The sequence below is a fragment of the Triturus cristatus genome, chromosome 2_2, assembly GCF_964204655.1.
Source record: "Triturus cristatus chromosome 2_2, aTriCri1.1, whole genome shotgun sequence".
In the NCBI taxonomy this organism is placed as follows: domain Eukaryota; kingdom Metazoa; phylum Chordata; class Amphibia; order Caudata; family Salamandridae; genus Triturus; species Triturus cristatus.
The window spans coordinates 1048054180-1048072081 of record NC_140582.1 but is presented as its reverse complement, the minus strand read 5'-3'; the positions used below and the strand labels follow the sequence as shown (position 1 = coordinate 1048072081).

The following is a 17902-nucleotide window of genomic DNA, read 5'->3' as shown; positions in this document are numbered from 1 at the left end:
AGACCTACAAGGGATGTATGAAGACCGCAGAGACCTGGACGGGGTGTATGAAGTGTGCAGAGGCCTGCAAGACATGTATGAAGAGCGGAGACACCTGGATGGGGCGTATGAAGAGCACCGACACCAGGACGGGTTGTATGAAGAGCGCAGAGACATGGATGGGGTGTATGATGAGCACAGACACCTGGACGGGGTGTATGAAGAGCGCAGAGACCTGGATAGGGTGTATGATGAGTGCAGACACCTGCAAGGGGTGTATGAAGAGTGCGGAGACCTGGATGGGGTGTATGAAGAGCGCAGAGACCTGGATTTGGTGTATGAAGAGCGCAGACACCTGGATGGGTGTATGAAGAGCGCAGAGACCTGGACAGGGCGTATGAAGAGCGCAGAGACCTGGATGGGGTGTATGAAGAGAGCAGATACCTGGATGGGGTGTATGAAGAGCGCAGAGACCTGGATGGGTTGTATGAAGAGCGTAGAGATGTGGACCGTGTGTATGAAGACCGCAAACACCTGGACAGGGTGTATGAAGAGCGCAGAGACCTGGATGGGGTCTATGACGAGCTCAGACCCCTGCAAGGGGTGTATGAAGAGCGCAGAGACCTGGATGGGGTGTATGGAGAGTGCAGAGACCTGGATGGGGTGTAGGAAGAGCGCAGAGACCTGGATGGGGTGTATGAAGAGCGCAGAGACCTGGATGGGGTGAATGAAGAGCACAGACACATAGACGGGGTGGGGTTATGAAGAGCGTAGAGACCTGGACCCGGTGTATGAAGAGAGCAGACACCTGGACGGGGTGTATGGAGGGCGCAGAGACCTGGATGAGGTGTATGACGAGTGCAGACACCTGGATGGGGTGTATGAAGAGTGCAGAGACCTGGATGGGGTGTATGCAGAGCGCAGAGACCTGGACGGGGTGTATGAAGAGTGCAAAGACCTGGATGTGGTGTATGAAGAGCGCAGAGGCCTGGATGGGTATCATGAAGAGTTCAGACACCTGTATGAAGAAAGCATGCACCTGGATCGAGTGCATGAAACGCGCAGAGACCTGCATGGGGTGTATGAAGGGCGCAGAGACCTGGATGGGGTGTATGAAGAGCGCAGACACCTGGACAGGGTGTATAAAGAGCGCAGAGACCTGGATGGGGTGTATGAAGAGCGAAGAGACCTGGATGGGGTGTATGAAGAGAGCAGACACCTGGATGGGGTATATGAGGAGCGCAGAGAGCTGAATGGGGTGTATGAACAGCGTAGAGACGTGGACCGGGTGTATGAAGACCGCAGACACCTCGACAGGGTGTATGAAGAGCGCAGAGACCTGGATGGGGTCTATGACGAACTCAGACCCCTGCAAGGGGTGTATGAAGAGCGCAGAGACCTGGATGGGGTGTATGGAGAGCGCAGAGACCTGGATGGAGTGTATGAAGAGCGCAGAGACCTGGATGGGGTGTATGAAGAGTGCAGAGACCTGGATGGGGTGTATGATGAGTGCAGACATCTGCAAGGGGTGTATGAAGAGTGCGGAGACCTGGATGGGGTGTATGAAGAGCGCAGAGACCTGGATTTGGTGTATGAAGAGCGCAGACACCTGGATGGGTGTATGAAGAGCGCAGAGACCTGGACAGGGCGTATGAAGAGCGCAGAGACCTGGATGGGGTGTATGAAGAGAGCAGATACCTGGATGGGGTGTATGAAGAGCGCAGAGACCTGGATGGGTTGTATGAAGAGCGTAGAGACGTGGACCGTGTGTATGAAGACCGCAAACACCTGGACAGGGTGTATGAAGAGCGCAGAGACCTGGATGGGGTCTATGACGAGCTCAGACCCCTGCAAGGGGTGTATGAAGAGCGCAGAGGCCTGCAAGACATGTATGAAGAGCGGAGACACCTGGATGGGGCGTATGAAGAGCACCGACACCAGGACGGGTTGTATGAAGAGCGCAGAGACATGGATGGGGTGTATGATGAGCACAGACACCTGGACGGGGTGTATGAAGAGCGCAGAGACCTGGATAGGGTGTATGATGAGTGCAGACATCTGCAAGGGGTGTATGAAGAGTGCGGAGACCTGGATGGGGTGTATGAAGAGCGCAGAGACCTGGATTTGGTGTATGAAGAGCGCAGACACCTGGATGGGTGTATGAAGAGCGCAGAGACCTGGACAGGGCGTATGAAGAGCGCAGAGACCTGGATGGGGTGTATGAAGAGAGCAGATACCTGGATGGGGTGTATGAAGAGCGCAGAGACCTGGATGGGTTGTATGAAGAGCGTAGAGACGTGGACCGTGTGTATGAAGACCGCAAACACCTGGACAGGGTGTATGAAGAGCGCAGAGACCTGGATGGGGTCTATGACGAGCTCAGACCCCTGCAAGGGGTGTATGAAGAGCGCAGAGACCTGGATGGGGTGTATGGAGAGTGCAGAGACCTGGATGGGGTGTAGGAAGAGCGCAGAGACCTGGATGGGGTGTATGAAGAGCGCAGAGACCTGGATGGGGTGAATGAAGAGCACAGACACATAGACGGGGTGGGGTTATGAAGAGCGTAGAGACCTGGACCCGGTGTATGAAGAGAGCAGACACCTGGACGGGGTGTATGGAGAGCGCAGAGACCTGGATGGGGTGTATGACGAGTGCAGACACCTGGATGGGGTGTATGAAGAGTGCAGAGACCTGGATGGGGTGTATGCAGAGCGCAGAGACCTGGACGGGGTGTATGAAGAGTGCAGAGACCTGGATGTGGTGTATGAAGAGCGCAGAGGCCTGGATGGGTATCATGAAGAGTGCAGACACCTGTATGAAGAAAGCATGCACCTGGATCGAGTGCATGAAACGCGCAGAGACCTGCATGGGGTGTATGAAGGGCGCAGAGACCTGGATGGGGTGTATGAAGAGCGCAGACACCTGGACAGGGTGTATAAAGAGCGCAGAGACCTGGATGGGGTGTATGATGAGCGAAGAGACCTGGATCGGGTGTATGAAGAGAGCAGACACCTGGATGGGGTATATGAGGAGCGCAGAGACCTGGATGGGGTGTATGAACAGCGTAGAGACGTGGACCGGGTGTATGAAGACCGCAGACACCTCGACAGGGTGTATGAAGAGCGCAGAGACCTGGATGGGGTCTATGACGAACTCAGACCCCTGCAAGGGGTGTATGAAGAGCGCAGAGACCTGGATGGGGTGTATGGAGAGCGCAGAGCCCTGGATGGGGTGTATGACGAGTGCAGACACCTGGATGGGGAGTATGAAGAGCGCAGAGACCTGGATGGGGTGTATGCAGAGCGCAGAGACCTGGATGGAGTGTATGAAGAGCGCAGAGACCTGGATGGGGTGTATGAAGAGTGCAGAGACCTGGATGGGGTGTATGAAGAGCGCAGAGACCTGGATGGGGTGTATGAAGAGCACAGACACCTGGATGGGGTTATGAAGAGCGTAGAGACCTGGACCCAGTGTATGAAGAGCGCAGACACCTGTACGGGGTGTATGAAGAGCGCAGAGACCTGGATGAGGTCTATGACGAGCGCAGACCCCTGCAAGGGGTGTATGAAGAGCGCAGAGACCTGGATGGGGTGTATGAAGAGCACAGAGACCTGGATGGGGTGTATGAAGAGCGCAGACACCTGGATGGGGTGTATGAAGAGCGCAGAGACCTGGATTGGGCACATGGAGAGCAGAGACACCTGCATGGGGTGCATGAAGAGTGCAGACACCTGCATGGGGTGAATGGAGAGCGCAGAGACCTGGATGTGGTGTATGAAGAGCGCAGAGGCCTGGATGGGTATCATGAAGAGTGCAGACACCTGTATGAAGAAAGCATGCACCTGGATCGAGTGCATGAAACGCGCAGAGACCTGCATGGGGTGTATAAAGGGCGCAGAGACCTGGATGGGGTGTATGAAGAGCGCAGAGACCTGGACAGGGTGTATGAAGAGCGCAGACACCTGGACAGGGTGTATAAAGAGCGCAGAGACCTGGATGGGGTGTATGAATCGCGAAGAGACCTGGATGGGGTGTATGAAGAGCTTAGAGACGTGGACCGGGTGTATGAAGACCGCAAACACCTGCACAGGGTGTATGAAGAGCGCAGAGACCTGGATGGGGTCTATGACTAGCTCAGACCCCTGCAAGGGGTGTATGAAGAGCGCAGAGACCTGGATGGGGTGTATGGAGAGCGCAGAGACCTGCATGGGGTGTATGAAGAGCGCAGAGACCTGGATGGGGTGTATGAAGAGCGCAGAGACCTGGATGGGGTGAATGAAGAGCACAGATACCTGGATGGGTTTATGAAGAGCGTAGAGACCTGGACACGGTGTATGAAGAGCGCAGACACCTGGACGGGGTGTATGGAGAGCGCAGAGACCTGGATGGGGTGTATGACGAGTGCAGACACCTGGATGGGGTGTATGAAGAGTGCAGAGACCTGGATGGGGTGTATGAGGATCACAGACACCTGGACGGGGTGTAGCGCAGAGACCTGGATGGGGTGCATGATGAGTGCAGACACCTGCAAGGGGTGTATGAAGAGCGCAGAGACGTGGATGGGGTGTATGAAGAGCGCAGAGACCTGGATGGGGTCCATGAAGATCGCAGAGACCTGGATGGGGTGTATGAAGAGCCCAGAGACCTGGATGAGATGTATGAACGCAGAGACCTGGATGTGGTGTATGAAGAGCTCAGAGGCCTGGATGGGGATCATGAAGAGTGCAGACACCTGTATGAAGAAAGCATGCACCTGGATGAAGTGCATGAAACGCGCAGAGACCTGCATGGGGTGTATGAAGAGCGCAGAGACCTGGATGGGGTGTATGAAGAGCGCAGACACCTGGACAGGGTGTATGAAGAGCGCAGAGACCTGAATGGGGTGTATGAAGAGCGTAGTGACCTGGATGGGGTGTATGAAGAGTGCAGACACCTGGATGGGGTGTATGAAGAGCGCAGAGACCTGGATGGGGTGTATGAAGAGCGCAGACACATAGACGGGGTGTATGAAGAACACAGAGACCTGCAAGGGATGTATGAAGACCGCAGAGACCGAGACGGGGTGTATGAAGTGTGCAGAGGCCTGCAAGACATGTATGAAGAGCGCAGACACCTGGATGGGGTGTATGAAGAGCACCGACACCAGGACGGGTTCTATGAAGAGCGCAGAGACCTGGATGGGGTGTATGATGAGCACAGACACCTGGACGGGGTGTATGAAGAGCGCAGAGACCTGGATAGGGTGCATGATGAGTGCAGACACCTGCAAGGGGTGTATGAAGAGTGCGGAGACCTGGATGGGGTGTATGAAGAGCGCAGAGACCTGGATTTGGTGTATGAAGAGCGCAGACACCTGGATAGGTGTATGAAGAGCGCAGAGACCTGGACAGGGCGTATGAAGAGCGCAGAGACCTGGATGGGGTGTATGAAGAGAGCAGAGACCTGGATGGGGTGTATGAAGAGCGCAGAGACCTGGATGGGGTGTATGAAGAGCGTAGAGACGTGGACCGGGTGTATGAAGACCGCAAACACCTGGACAGGGTGTATGAAGAGCGCAGAGACCTGGATGGGGTCTATGACGAGCTCAGACCCCTGCAAGGGGTGTATGAAGAGCGCAGATACCTGGATGGGGTGTATGGAGAGTGCAGAGACCTGGATGGGGTGTATGAAGAGCGCAGAGACCTGGATGGGGTGTATGAAGAGCGCAGAGACCTGGATGGGGTGAATGAAGAGCACAGACACATAGATGTGGTGGGGTTATGAAGAGCGTAGAGACCTGGACCCGGTGTATGAAGAGAGCAGACACCTGGACGGGGTGTATGGAGAGCGCAGAGACCTGGATGGGGTGTATGACGAGTGCAGACACCTGGATGGGGTGTATGAAGAGTGCAGAGACCTGGATGGGGTGTATGCAGAGCGCAGAGACCTGGACGGGGTGTATGAAGAGTGCAGAGACCTGGATGGGGTGTATGAAGAGCGCAGACACCTGGACAGGGTGTATGAAGAGCGCAGAGACCTGAATGGGGTGTATGAAGAGCGTAGTGACCTAGATGGGGTGTATGAAGAGTGCAGACACCTGGATGGGGTGTATGAAGAGCGCAGAGACCTGGATGGGGTGTATGAAGAGCGCAGACACATAGACGGGGTGTATGAAGAACACAGAGACCTGCAAGGGATGTATGAAGACCGCAGAGACCTGGACGGGGTGTATGTAGTGTGCAGAGGCCTGCAAGACATGTATGAAGAGCGGAGACACCTGGATGGGGCGTATGAAGAGCACCGACACCAGGACGGGTTGTATGAAGAGCGCAGAGACCTGGATGGGGTGTATGATGAGCACAGACACCTGGACGGGGTGTATGAAGAGTGCAGAGACCTGGATAGGGTGTATGATGAGTGCAGACACCTGCAAGGGGTGTATGAAGAGTGCGGAGACCTGGATGGGGTGTATGAAGAGCGCAGAGACCTGGATTTGGTGTATGAAGAGCGCAGACACCTGGATGGGTGTATGAAGAGCGCAGAGACCTGGACAGGGCGTATGAAGAGCGCAGAGACCTGGATGGGGTGTATGAAGAGAGCAGAGACCTGGACGGGGTGTATGAAGAGCGCAGAGACCTGGATAGGGTGTATGATGAGTGCAGACACCTGCAAGGGGTGTATGAAGAGTGCGGAGACCTGGATGGGGTGTATGAAGAGCGCAGAGACCTGGATTTGGTGTATGAAGAGCGCAGACACCTGGATGGGTGTATGAAGAGCGCAGAGACCTGGACAGGGCGTATGAAGAGCGCAGAGACCTGGATGGGGTGTATGAAGAGAGCAGAGACCTGGATGGGGTGTATGAAGAGCGCAGAGACCTGGATGGGTTGTATGAAGAGCGTAGAGACGTGGACCGGGTGTATGAAGACCCCAAACACCTGGACAGGGTGTATGAAGAGCGCAGAGACCTGGATGGGGTCTATGACGAGCTCAGACCCCTGCAAGGGGTGTATGAAGAGCGCAGAGACCTGGATGGGGTGTATGGAGAGTGCAGAGACCTGGATGGGGTGTAGGAAGAGCGCAGAGACCTGGATGGGGTGTATGAAGAGCGCAGAGACCTGGATGGGGTGAATGAAGAGCACAGACACATAGACGGGGTGGGGTTATGAAGAGCGTAGAGACCTGGACCCGGTGTATGAAGAGAGCAGACACCTGGACGGGGTGTATGGAGAGCGCAGAGACCTGGATGGGGTGTATGACGAGTGCAGACACCTGGATGGGGTGTATGAAGAGTGCAGAGACCTGGATGGGGTGTATGCAGAGCGCAGAGACCTGGACGGGGTGTATGAAGAGTGCAGAGACCTGGATGTGGTGTATGAAGAGCGCAGAGGCCTGGATGGGTATCATGAAGAGTGCAGACACCTGTATGAAGAAAGCATGCACCTGGATCGAGTGCATGAAACGCGCAGAGACCTGCATGGGGTGTATAAAGGGCGCAGAGACCTGGATGGGGTGTATGAAGAGCGCAGAGACCTGGACAGGGTGTATGAAGAGCGCAGACACCTGGACAGGGTGTATAAAGAGCGCAGAGACCTGGATGGGGTGTATGAATCGCGAAGAGACCTGGATGGGGTGTATGAAGAGCTTAGAGACGTGGACCGGGTGTATGAAGACCGCAAACACCTGCACAGGGTGTATGAAGAGCGCAGAGACCTGGATGGGGTCTATGACTAGCTCAGACCCCTGCAAGGGGTGTATGAAGAGCGCAGAGACCTGGATGGGGTGTATGGAGAGCGCAGAGACCTGGATGGGGTGTATGAAGAGCGCAGAGACCTGGATGGGGTGTATGAAGAGCGCAGAGACCTGGATGGGGTGAATGAAGAGCACAGATACCTGGATGGGTTTATGAAGAGCGTAGAGACCTGGACACGGTGTATGAAGAGCGCAGACACCTGGACGGGGTGTATGGAGAGCGCAGAGACCTGGATGGGGTGTATGACGAGTGCAGACACCTGGATGGGGTTTATGAAGAGTGCAGAGACCTGGATGGGGTGTATGAGGATCACAGACACCTGGACGGGATGTAGCGCAGAGACCTGGATGGGGTGCATGATGAGTGCAGACACCTGCAAGGGGTGTATGAAGAGCGCAGAGACGTGGATGGGGTGTATGAAGAGCGCAGAGACCTGGATGGGGTCCATGAAGATCGCAGAGACCTGGATGGGGTGTATGAAGAGCCCAGAGACCTGGATGAGATGTATGAACGCAGAGACCTGAATGTGGTGTATGAAGAGCTCAGAGGCCTGGATGGGGATCATGAAGAGTGCAGACACCTGTATGAAGAAAGCATGCACCTGGATGGAGTGCATGAAACGCGCAGAGACCTGCATGGGGTGTATGAAGAGCGCAGAGACCTGGATGGGGTGTATGAAGAGCGCAGACACCTGGACAGGGTGTATGAAGAGCGCAGAGACCTGAATGGGGTGTATGAAGAGCGTAGTGACCTGGATGGGGTGTATGAAGAGTGCAGACACCTGGATGGGGGGTATGAATAGCGCAGAGACCTGGATGGGGTGTATGAAGAGCGCAGACACATAGACGGGGTGCATGAAGAACACAGAGACCTGCAAGGGATGTATGAAGACCACAGAGACCGAGACGGGGTGTATGAAGTGTGCAGAGGCCTGCAAGACATGTATGAAGAGCGCAGACACCTGGATGGGGTGTATGAAGAGCACCGACACCAGGACGGGTTCTATGAAGAGCGCAGAGACCTGGATGGGGTGTATGATGAGCACAGACACCTGGACGGGGTGTATGAAGAGCGCAGAGACCTGGATAGGGTGCATGATGAGTGCAGACACCTGCAAGGGGTGTATGAAGAGTGCGGAGACCTGGATGGGGTGTATGAAGAGCGCAGAGACCTGGATTTGGTGTATGAAGAGCGCAGACACCTGGATGGGTGTATGAAGAGCGCAGAGACCTGGACAGGGCGTATGAAGAGCGCAGAGACCTGGATGGGGTGTATGAAGAGAGCAGAGACCTGGATGGGGTGTATGAAGAGCGCAGAGACCTGGATGGGGTGTATGAAGAGCGTAGAGACGTGGACCGGGTGTATGAAGACCGCAAACACCTGGACAGGGTGTGTGAAGAGCGCAGAGACCTGGATGGGGTCTATGACGAGCTCAGACCCCTGCAAGGGGTGTATGAAGAGCGCAGAGACCTGGATGGGGTGTATGGAGAGTGCAGAGACCTGGATGGGGTGTATGAAGAGCGCAGAGACCTGGATGGGGTGTATGAAGAGCGCAGAGACCTGGATGGGGTGAATGAAGAGCACAGACACATAGATGGGGTGGGGTTATGAAGAGCGTAGAGACCTGGACCCGGTGTATGAAGAGAGCAGACACCTGGACGGGGTGTATGGAGAGCGCAGAGACCTGGATGGGGTGTATGACGAGTGCAGACACCTGGATGGGGTGTATGAAGAGTGCAGAGACCTGGATGGGGTGTATGCAGAGCGCAGAGACCTGGACGGGGTGTATGAAGAGTGCAGAGACCTGGATGGGGTGTATGAAGAGCGCAGACACCTGGACAGGGTGTATGAAGAGCGCAGAGACCTGAATGGGGTGTATGAAGAGCGTAGTGACCTGGATGGGGTGTATGAAGAGTGCAGACACCTGGATGGGGTGAATGAAGAGCGCAGAGACCTGGATGGGGTGTATGAAGAGCGCAGACACATAGACGGGGTGTATGAAGAACACAGAGACCTGCAAGGGATGTATGAAGACCGCAGAGACCTGGACGGGGTGTATGAAGTGTGCAGAGGCCTGCAAGACATGTATGAAGAGCGGAGACACCTGGATGGGGCGTATGAAGAGCACCGACACCAGGACGGGTTGTATGAAGAGCGCAGAGACATGGATGGGGTGTATGATGAGCACAGACACCTGGACGGGGTGTATGAAGAGCGCAGAGACCTGGATAGGGTGTATGATGAGTGCAGACACCTGCAAGGGGTGTATGAAGAGTGCGGAGACCTGGATGGGGTGTATGAAGAGCGCAGAGACCTGGATTTGGTGTATGAAGAGCGCAGACACCTGGATGGGTGTATGAAGAGCGCAGAGACCTGGACAGGGCGTATGAAGAGCGCAGAGACCTGGATGGGGTGTATGAAGAGAGCAGATACCTGGATGGGGTGTATGAAGAGCGCAGAGACCTGGATGGGTTGTATGAAGAGCGTAGAGATGTGGACCGTGTGTATGAAGACCGCAAACACCTGGACAGGGTGTATGAAGAGCGCAGAGACCTGGATGGGGTCTATGACGAGCTCAGACCCCTGCAAGGGGTGTATGAAGAGCGCAGAGACCTGGATGGGGTGTATGGAGAGTGCAGAGACCTGGATGGGGTGTAGGAAGAGCGCAGAGACCTGGATGGGGTGTATGAAGAGTGCAGACAGCTGGATGGGGTGTATGAAGAGTGCAGACACCTGGATAGGGTGTATGAAGAACACAGACACCTGGATGGGGTGTATGAAGAGCGCAGAGACCTGGATGGGGTGTACGAATAGCGCAGAGACCTGGATGGGGTGTATGTAGAGCTCAGAGACTTGGATGGGGTGCATGAAGAGCGCAGAGACCTTGATGGGGTGTATGAAGAGTGCAGGGACCTGGATGGGGTGTATGAAGAACGCAGAGACCTGGATGGGGTGTATGAAAAGTGCAGGGACCTGGATGGGGTGTATGAAGAGCGCAGACAGCTGGATAGGTTGCATGAACAGCGCAGACTCCTGATGAGGTGTATGAAGAGCGATGACACCTGGATGGGGTGTATGAAGAGCGCAGAGACCTGGATGGGGTGTATGAAGAGCACATAGACCTGGATGGGGTATATCAGGAGCGCAGAGACCTGGAAAGTGTGTATGAAGAGTGCAGAGACCTAGATGGGGTATATGAAGAGCGCAGAGACCCAGATGGGGTGTACGAATAGCGCAGAGACTTGGATGGGGTGTACGAATAGCGCAGAGACCTGGATGGGGTGTATGTAGAGCTCAGAGACTTGGATGGGGTGTATGAAGAACGCAGCAACCTGGATGGGGTGTATGAAGAGCGCAGAGACCTTGATGGGGTGTATGAAGAGTGCAGGGACCTGGATGGGGTGTATGAAGGGCGTAGACAGCTGGATGGGGTGTATGAAGAGCGCAGGGACCTGGATGGGGTGTACGAAGAGCACAGATACCTGGATGGGGTGTATGAAGAGCGCACAGACCTGGATGGTGTGTATGAAGAGCGCAGAGACCTAGATGGGGTGTATGAAGAGTGCAGAGTCCTGCATGGCATATATAAAGAGCGCAGACAACTGGACGGGTTGTATGAAGAGTGCAGAGACCTGGATGGGGTGCATGAAGAACTCAGACAACTGGATGGGGTGTATGAAGAGCGCAGAGACCTGGATGGGGTATAAGGAGAATGCAGAGACCTGGATTGGGTGTATGAAGAGCGCAGACAGCTGGATGGGGTGTATGAAGAGTGCAGAAACTTGGATGGGGTGTATGTAGAACACACACACCTGGATGGGGTGTATGAAGAGCGCAGAGACCTGGATGGGGTGTATGAAGAGCGTAGTAACCTGGATGGAGTGCATGAAGAGCGTAGAGAGTCCTGGATGGGGTGTATGAAGAAAGCAGACACCTGAATGGGGTGCATGAAAAGCGTAGAGACCTGGATGGGGTGTATGAAGAGCGCAAACAACTGGATGGGGTGTATGAAGAGCGCAGACACCTGCATGGGGTGCATGAAGAGCGCAGACACCTGCATTGGGTGCATCGAGAGCTCAGAGACCTGGATGGGGTGTATGAAGAGTGCAGACACCTGGATGGGGTGAATGAAGAGCACAGACACATAGACGGGGTGGGGTTATGAAGAGCGTAGAGACCTGGACCCGGTGTATGAAGAGAGCAGACACCTGGACGGGGTGTATGGAGAGCGCAGAGACCTGGATGAGGTGTATGACGAGTGCAGACACCTGGATGGGGTGTATGAAGAGTGCAGAGACCTGGATGGGGTGTATGCAGAGCGCAGAGACCTGGACGGGGTGTATGAAGAGTGCAAAGACCTGGATGTGGTGTATGAAGAGCGCAGAGGCCTGGATGGGTATCATGAAGAGTTCAGACACCTGTATGAAGAAAGCATGCACCTGGATCGAGTGCATGAAACGCGCAGAGACCTGCATGGGGTGTATGAAGGGCGTAGAGACCTGGATGGGGTGTATGAAGAGCGCAGACACCTGGACAGGGTGTATAAAGAGCGCAGAGACCTGGATGGGGTGTATGAAGAGCGAAGAGACCTGGATGGGGTGTATGAAGAGAGCAGACACCTGGATGGGGTATATGAGGAGCGCAGAGAGCTGGCTGGGGTGTATGAACAGCGTAGAGACGTGGACCGGGTGTATGAAGACCGCAGACACCTCGACAGGGTGTATGAAGAGCGCAGAGACCTGGATGGGGTCTATGACGAACTCAGACCCCTGCAAGGGGTGTATGAAGAGCGCAGAGACCTGGATGGGGTGTATGGAGAGCGCAGAGACCTGGATGGAGTGTATGAAGAGCGCAGAGACCTGGATGGGGTGTATGAAGAGTGCAGAGACCTGGATGGGGTGTATGATGAGTGCAGACATCTGCAAGGGGTGTATGAAGAGTGCGGAGACCTGGATGGGGTGTATGAAGAGCGCAGAGACCTGGATTTGGTGTATGAAGAGCGCAGACACCTGGATGGGTGTATGAAGAGCGCAGAGACCTGGACAGGGCGTATGAAGAGCGCAGAGACCTGGATGGGGTGTATGAAGAGAGCAGATACCTGGATGGGGTGTATGAAGAGCGCAGAGACCTGGATGGGTTGTATGAAGAGCGTAGAGACGTGGACCGTGTGTATGAAGACCGCAAACACCTGGACAGGGTGTATGAAGAGCGCAGAGACCTGGATGGGGTCTATGACGAGCTCAGACCCCTGCAAGGGGTGTATGAAGAGCGCAGAGGCCTGCAAGACATGTATGAAGAGCGGAGACACCTGGATGGGGCGTATGAAGAGCACCGACACCAGGACGGGTTGTATGAAGAGCGCAGAGACATGGATGGGGTGTATGATGAGCACAGACACCTGGACGGGGTGTATGAAGAGCGCAGAGACCTGGATAGGGTGTATGATGAGTGCAGACATCTGCAAGGGGTGTATGAAGAGTGCGGAGACCTGGATGGGGTGTATGAAGAGCGCAGAGACCTGGATTTGGTGTATGAAGAGCGCAGACACCTGGATGGGTGTATGAAGAGCGCAGAGACCTGGACAGGGCGTATGAAGAGCGCAGAGACCTGGATGGGGTGTATGAAGAGAGCAGATACCTGGATGGGGTGTATGAAGAGCGCAGAGACCTGGATGGGTTGTATGAAGAGCGTAGAGACGTGGACCGTGTGTATGAAGACCGCAAACACCTGGACAGGGTGTATGAAGAGCGCAGAGACCTGGATGGGGTCTATGACGAGCTCAGACCCCTGCAAGGGGTGTATGAAGAGCGCAGAGACCTGGATGGGGTGTATGGAGAGTGCAGAGACCTGGATGGGGTGTAGGAAGAGCGCAGAGACCTGGATGGGGTGTATGAAGAGCGCAGAGACCTGGATGGGGTGAATGAAGAGCACAGACACATAGACGGGGTGGGGTTATGAAGAGCGTAGAGACCTGGACCCGGTGTATGAAGAGAGCAGACACCTGGACGGGGTGTATGGAGAGCGCAGAGACCTGGATGGGGTGTATGACGAGTGCAGACACCTGGATGGGGTGTATGAAGAGTGCAGAGACCTGGATGGGGTGTATGCAGAGCGCAGAGACCTGGACGGGGTGTATGAAGAGTGCAGAGACCTGGATGTGGTGTATGAAGAGCGCAGAGGCCTGGATGGGTATCATGAAGAGTGCAGACACCTGTATGAAGAAAGCATGCACCTGGATCGAGTGCATGAAACGCGCAGAGACCTGCATGGGGTGTATGAAGGGCGCAGAGACCTGGATGGGGTGTATGAAGAGCGCAGACACCTGGACAGGGTGTATAAAGAGCGCAGAGACCTGGATGGGGTGTATGATGAGCGAAGAGACCTGGATCGGGTGTATGAAGAGAGCAGACACCTGGATGGGGTATATGAGGAGCGCAGAGACCTGGATGGGGTGTATGAACAGCGTAGAGACGTGGACCGGGTGTATGAAGACCGCAGACACCTCGACAGGGTGTATGAAGAGCGCAGAGACCTGGATGGGGTCTATGACGAACTCAGACCCCTGCAAGGGGTGTATGAAGAGCGCAGAGACCTGGATGGGGTGTATGGAGAGCGCAGAGCCCTGGATGGGGTGTATGACGAGTGCAGACACCTGGATGGGGAGTATGAAGAGCGCAGAGACCTGGATGGGGTGTATGCAGAGCGCAGAGACCTGGATGGAGTGTATGAAGAGCGCAGAGACCTGGATGGGGTGTATGAAGAGTGCAGAGACCTGGATGGGGTGTATGAAGAGCGCAGAGACCTGGATGGGGTGTATGAAGAGCACAGACACCTGGATGGGGTTATGAAGAGCGTAGAGACCTGGACCCAGTGTATGAAGAGCGCAGACACCTGTACGGGGTGTATGAAGAGCGCAGAGACCTGGATGAGGTCTATGACGAGCGCAGACCCCTGCAAGGGGTGTATGAAGAGCGCAGAGACCTGGATGGGGTGTATGAAGAGCACAGAGACCTGGATGGGGTGTATGAAGAGCGCAGACACCTGGATGGGGTGTATGAAGAGCGCAGAGACCTGGATTGGGCACATGGAGAGCAGAGACACCTGCATGGGGTGCATGAAGAGTGCAGACACCTGCATGGGGTGAATGGAGAGCGCAGAGACCTGGATGGGGTGTATGAAGAGTGCAGACAGCTGGATGGGGTGTATGAAGAGTGCAGACACCTGGATAGGGTGTATGAAGAACACAGACACCTGGATGGGGTGTATGAAGAGCGCAGAGACCTGGATGGGGTGTACGAATAGCGCAGAGACCTGGATGGGGTGTATGTAGAGCTCAGAGACTTGGATGGGGTGCATGAAGAGCGCAGAGACCTTGATGGGGTGTATGAAGAGTGCAGGGACCTGGATGGGGTGTATGAAGAACGCAGAGACCTGGATGGGGTGTATGAAAAGTGCAGGGACCTGGATGGGGTGTATGAAGAGCGCAGACAGCTGGATAGGTTGCATGAACAGCGCAGACTCCTGATGAGGTGTATGAAGAGCGATGACACCTGGATGGGGTGTATGAAGAGCGCAGAGACCTGGATGGGGTGTATGAAGAGCACATAGACCTGGATGGGGTATATCAGGAGCGCAGAGACCTGGAAAGTGTGTATGAAGAGTGCAGAGACCTAGATGGGGTATATGAAGAGCGCAGAGACCCAGATGGGGTGTACGAATAGCGCAGAGACTTGGATGGGGTGTACGAATAGCGCAGAGACCTGGATGGGGTGTATGTAGAGCTCAGAGACTTGGATGGGGTGTATGAAGAACGCAGCAACCTGGATGGGGTGTATGAAGAGCGCAGAGACCTTGATGGGGTGTATGAAGAGTGCAGGGACCTGGATGGGGTGTATGAAGGGCGTAGACAGCTGGATGGGGTGTATGAAGAGCGCAGGGACCTGGATGGGGTGTACGAAGAGCACAGATACCTGGATGGGGTGTATGAAGAGCGCACAGACCTGGATGGTGTGTATGAAGAGCGCAGAGACCTAGATGGGGTGTATGAAGAGTGCAGAGTCCTGCATGGCATATATAAAGAGCGCAGACAACTGGACGGGTTGTATGAAGAGTGCAGAGACCTGGATGGGGTGCATGAAGAACTCAGACAACTGGATGGGGTGTATGAAGAGCGCAGAGACCTGGATGGGGTATAAGGAGAATGCAGAGACCTGGATTGGGTGTATGAAGAGCGCAGACAGCTGGATGGGGTGTATGAAGAGTGCAGAAACTTGGATGGGGTGTATGTAGAACACACACACCTGGATGGGGTGTATGAAGAGCGCAGAGACCTGGATGGGGTGTATGAAGAGCGTAGTAACCTGGATGGAGTGCATGAAGAGCGTAGAGAGTCCTGGATGGGGTGTATGAAGAAAGCAGACACCTGAATGGGGTGCATGAAAAGCGTAGAGACCTGGATGGGGTGTATGAAGAGCGCAAACAACTGGATGGGGTGTATGAAGAGCGCAGACACCTGCATGGGGTGCATGAAGAGCGCAGACACCTGCATTGGGTGCATCGAGAGCTCAGAGACCTGGATGGGGTGTATGAAGAGTGCAGACACCTGGATGGGGTGAATGAAGAGCGCAGACACATGGATGGGGTGTATGAAGAGCGCAGAGACCTTGATGGGGTGTATGAAGAAAGCGGAGACCTGGATGGGGTGCATGAAGAGCATAGAGACCTGGATAGGGTATATGAAGAGCGCAGACACTTGGAGGGGGTGCATGAAGAGCGCAGACACTTGGATGGGGCACATGGAGAGCAGAGACACCTGCATGGGGTGCATGAAGAGTGCAGACACCTGCATGGGGTGAATGGAGAGCGCAGAGACCTGGATGGGGTGTATGAAGAGTGCAGACAGCTGGATGGGGTGTATGAAGAGTGCAGACACCTGGATAGGGTGTATGAAGAACACAGACACCTGGATGGGGTGTATGAAGAGCGCAGAGACCTGGATGGGGTGTATGAAGAGCGCAGTAACCTGGATGGGGTATATGAAGAGCGCAGAGACCTGGATGGGGTGCATGAAGAGCATAGAGAGACCTGGATGGGGTGTATGAAGAAAGCAGAATCCTGGATGGGGTGTATGAAGAAAGTAGACACCTGAATGGGGTGCATGAAGAGCGTAGAGACCTGGATGGGGTGTATGAAAAGCGCTGGCACTTGGATGGGGTGAATGAAGAGCACAGACACCTGCATGGAGTGCTTGGAGAGCGCAGACACCGGCAAGAGGTGCATGAAGAGTGCAGACACCTGCATGGAGAGCGCAGAGACCTGGATGGGGTGAATGAAAAAAGCGGAGACCTGGATGGGGTGTATGAAGAGCGCAGGCACCTGGATGGGGTGAATGAAGAGCGCAGACACCTGGATGGGGTGTATGAATAGCGCAGAGACCTGTATGAGGTGTATGAAGAGCGCAGAGACCTGGATGTGGTGTAAGAAGAGCTAAGAGACCTGGATGTGGTGTATGAAGAGCGCAGAGACCTAGATGTGGTTGATGAAGAGTGCAGACACCTGGATGGGGTGTATGAAGAGCGCAGAGACCTGGATGAGGTGTATGAGGAGCACAGAGACCTGGATGGGGTACATCAAGTGCGCAGGGACCTGGATGTGGTGTATGAAGAGCCCAGAGACCTGGATGGGGTGTATGAAGAGCGCAGAGACCTGGATGGTGTGTATGAAGAGCGCAGAGACCTGCATGGGGTCTATGAAGCGTGCAGAGACCTGGATGGGGTGTATGAAGAGCGCAGAGACCTGGACGGGGTGTATGAAGAGTGCAGAGACCTCGATGGGGTGTATGAAGAACGCAGACGCCTGGATGGGGTGTATGAAAAGCGCTAGACCTGGATGGGGTGCATGAAGAGCGTAGAGACCTGGATGGGGTGTATGAAGAGTGTAGAGACCTGGATGGGGTGTATGAAGAGTGCAGAGACCTCAATGGGGTGTATGAAGAGCGCAGGAACCTGGATGAGGTGTATGAAGAGCGCAGACACCTTGATGGGGTGTATGAAGAGTGCAGAGACCTCGATGGGGTGTATGAAGAACGCAGGCACCTGGATGAGGTGTATGAAGAGCGCAGAGACCTGGATGGTGTGCATGAAGAGCGTAGAGACCTGGCTGGGGTGCATGAAGAGCGTAGAGACCTGGATGGGG

General features: G+C 54.9%; 1 protein-coding gene across 2 annotated transcripts in view; it reads left to right on the top strand.

Moving 5' to 3' along the window:
- Nucleotides 1-17902, top strand: part of CFAP99 (cilia and flagella associated protein 99) — a 545884-nt gene that overhangs the window by 328145 nt on the left and 199837 nt on the right. The gene's annotated exons all lie outside the window — the stretch shown is intronic.